The 4,013-nt window shown below is 35.2% G+C and overlaps 1 long non-coding RNA gene across 1 annotated transcript; it reads left to right on the forward strand.

Annotated features, from left to right (window-relative positions):
- The first annotated feature begins 778 nt into the window (after positions 1–778).
- Positions 779–1,418, forward strand: LOC110904792. The gene is made up of 2 exons (XR_002572772.2): positions 779–838; positions 1,071–1,418. It is a non-coding gene; the product is annotated as an uncharacterized LOC110904792 (long non-coding RNA).
- The last annotated feature ends 2,595 nt before the right edge of the window (positions 1,419–4,013 follow it).

Here is a 4,013-nt window from a genome sequence, read left to right on the forward strand (position 1 = left end):
CTTTGATAGTTGGTGGTAATTACTAAAATGTCATCTTGTCTTTTTGGGTTTTCCTTCAATTTGTATGTTTAGTATGTTAAGATTATTTGTATTTGATCTTTTGCCATTAAAACTATAATAAGTAAGTATGAGTAATGCTTTTTTAAGTTTTAATTTCACCTCTTATACTAGAAATAACATACGAAGTCACTTAATTTTCATATAATTTGATTTTAAAAAAGGTTGAATGCGCAGATGTATTTAACTTTTTTTCTCAATATTCCGGCATCATTTTTGTTGAAAATGGAGTTGTATTTAGAATAAAGTATTTTTTTTGTGTCGTTAGCTATAGCGAGTGCCAGTACCGTATCGGTACTATAACGAATCGATAACGACCGGGACCGATATTCTTTTATGGTTACCGACCGATGTAAAACACGTGTCGGCATCCTTTTTGGCATATCAAGATTTTATTATATGGGTATTCTCTTTCAAATGCTAGGTTGAGTGTTTGTACCGCACTGTACTATAACAAATCCAACTAATACCGATCAAATTCAAGTCGTGGCGCATGAGGGGATCTTACTAGTTTAATTTAATTTTGAAAAACGACAGAAAGTCAACTGTAAAACTTGTGGCCACAATATCCTGATGGAAAGATGATGATGATGATGATATACGATAACAATGTTAAATGCTAAATATTATGTGGTTGTAATATGTGGTGTTTAATAGCCTTAAAGTTGACCTGTAACAAATTTATTTATTAAAGGAGTAAATAAAATGATTGTTAAAGATATATTATTGTATTTAAGAAAGGTGAATTCAAGTCTGGATTTCAATGTTAAGGTTGTCAGTTGTTTTTTTTAACGGCAAATTTGGATCACTGACGGACTACTGGAGTATCATCGTGTCACCAGCGGAACCACCCGATCATATCCAACTCCACTAGGCAATAATGCCTCACCAATTCAGGAGGAAACCCAATAAATATGGGAAAACCCCCTTGTGGGAATCGAACCCAGGACCTATTAGTCCCAAAGCTTTATCCCACCACCAAGATGCCACTAGGCTATAAAGCCATGGACAAGGTTGCTTCCAAAATCCACCCAGTTGATGCAACAGGCTCGTGTACCAGTGCAAGGATGTAACTCGTCGGTTCAGAGGTCTATTCTCTACTCTATGGTGTGGTTTTTATGGAAGGCGCGGAACAATTATATTTTTCGGAACCAAAGATCATCCATTGAATGGCTAATCGAAGACTGCTATGCTCAGCTCGTCGCTTGGATTTCGAACACGTCTAAGCACACTTCTATCTGCTGGCGGAAATGGTGTCGGTCCCCTGTGTCATGTTTTTCTTAAGTGTTTGCTTTGTAGCTTGTTTTGGGTCGTTTGTGCTTTTTTCATTTGCCGTTAAAATTGACGGGTTTTATACTTAATATTTCAAAATCTTGCACGGTATGTCTTTTGAGCCTAACCCAGTTTATTTTTTTGGTTAAATCTGATCATGTGCCTTGCACAAGAGAGCATTCTTATCATTTCATCTTTCTAGGGACTAGTATGTAAATAATTAATATTCAAGGACTATTTTGTAAAAAAAAACAAAACAAAAACATATAAATAAAAAAAATACAAAAAAACTGAAACTCAGATTCTCTCTTCTTTCTCTAAAGTCTAAACTCTTCTCTCTCTGTTAGGCTATCTGTAGTCATAAAGCCCATTTGTGGGCGTTATGCGACACGTGTCGTGACACGTCACACAGGGGCTTTATGGGGCGTTATATCACTAGAGCACGTAGTCATAAAGCCCCTACCCATCGTTACCTAATTATTAATTTTCAATTTTATTAATTAATTTAAAAAACCCTTAACTAGTTTTGATTGGTCAAAGTTTGAAAACCAAACACACATAACGCCGCTATATGCATGGCGCCACCCACCAAAAAAGCCCCCATAACGCCGCCCGTCGTGGTGTTCGGGGCGTTATGGGAGAAAAAAACAAAAATCACGCCCCACTGCAGGAAGTCTTACTAGCATAAAACAGATTCTAAATATAAAAATATATATAAAATGATTGTTTATTAAAGGCATGTTTGGCTAAGCTTTTTGAAACAGTTTATTGACTTATCGGGTTTTTTGAAAAGTCATAAGCTCTAAATGATGTTTGGCAATGAGAGTGTATGTAAGGGAAAAAATGACTTTTTCAAAAAGTTACTCTATACTGACATTTCGAAAAAGCTGATAAGTTAATAAGTTGTTTTAAAAAGTTAGCAAATCATGCCTAAGAGCATTCACATCCAATCCATCAAATTATACATACATTCCACTAAAAAACAACTCCTATATCAATATATTTCCACTAAAAACAAATACTTTTTCTCTCTCCTTTCAATTAAATAATATTATCATTACCTTTTTCTCTCACTTCCACTCACAACCACTTTCAAAATATATTAAAAAATTATAACGGGTGAACAGTGTCCCCCCAAATATACAGATGAACAGTAACATTTTCTCTCTCCTCTACTCACAACCACTTTTTATACCCTTTATAATATAAAAACCTCTCCTCACATAATTTGATGGTTAGGATGTGAATGCTCTAATAAGAGTTACTAAAGTTTTGTAAATGAACCCAACCGCCCCCTTATATATATATATATATATATATATATATATAGTGTGAGGTTCATTGGGGAACAACAAAAAAGTGGGGAACAGGGGAACACCCTTAGATTAACTTAATCAAGGGCTTAGATTAGATTAGATTTTTTAAGGCTTAAAAACGCGGAGGGGTATTTTTGGCATTTTTGAAAAGTTTGAATTAGGTCACTGGAGTATTGCGTAGTTTGCCGTTCATCCCTCCTCCACCGCCCCCTTTCACCTCCGCCTTTCCACCGCCATCACCACCTCTCACCGTCGTCCCTCCTTCACCTCTTTTGTACAGTTAAATACACATGCTTTCTGTATGTAAAACCTGATCTCCACCGCAGAAATCGCAATCTCTATCACCACCACAATTAAGGCTTCTAATCTTTATGAATGGCACCGGTGAATCAATGTGGTTCAATCTACACTTCATCTTGTTTGTTTTAATAGTGATTTCAAATTACCTTAACTAGACTATGTAGTTTATAACAAATTCCTTATGATTTTGTTCTAAGACCCATAAAGTTTTCTAGATAATAAGCATTCATAGTTGTTTAATGTGATTTGCCAAATTGTTTTATGTAAAATCTTGTTTTTTACATGTTAGTATTTGCAATATTGAGTTTTTTTTTACATGTTATATTATTTCAGAATAAGTTTTAGTGATTCGGATTCTAGATCCTGCTTTCTCTTATCCTTCTACAATATTAGGTCTTGATTTTGTGTTGTATTGTGTTTAGGGCTAATTGTTTTAGAATATCCGAGTTTGAGGTAATTTCGCATCATGTGCCTGCATCTACCAAGTGTTCGATAAAATGCCTTAATGACCGGCTTTAGCCATTAAACTTTAATTAACTGTTCACGGCTACTTGTTGGTTAAACTTTAAAGTGCTTCATAATTAGAGTTTTGTGACTGTTTTGAATGTGTATGAGATCATGTACTGATAGTGTTTCAAAATATTAATTTTAGAAGTAAATATGTATGTAAGATGAGTTTTTTTACATGCAAATATGAGTTTTTAACATGTAAATTTATGTCAAAATGAGGTGTTTCCTTGATGAAATGAGCACAATAATTCAATTCATGTCGACTCTAGGTTTGGTCGATGTCTCGGGCTCTAGGCTCGGCCTAAGCGCCTTGGCACACTACATCAAATGTATTGCTTTAAAATATTTTTTGCAGTTTTTACAATGATGAAAGCTACTTGCGTGCCAACAGTGACAGACACACCATGTGTAGTTTGAGGCACAGTCATGTTCGTTGTAGCTGGACCTTTCTGCTTGCAGTTCAGTGTTTTTGTACACTCGTTCGTTGTAGCTGGATCTTTTTGTTTGTAGTTCAGTGTGCTTGTAGGCTTATAACGCTTGTTTGCAGAAAATGTGACA

The sequence above is a fragment of the Helianthus annuus genome, chromosome 2 (genome assembly GCF_002127325.2).
Source record: "Helianthus annuus cultivar XRQ/B chromosome 2, HanXRQr2.0-SUNRISE, whole genome shotgun sequence".
In the NCBI taxonomy this organism is placed as follows: domain Eukaryota; kingdom Viridiplantae; phylum Streptophyta; class Magnoliopsida; order Asterales; family Asteraceae; genus Helianthus; species Helianthus annuus.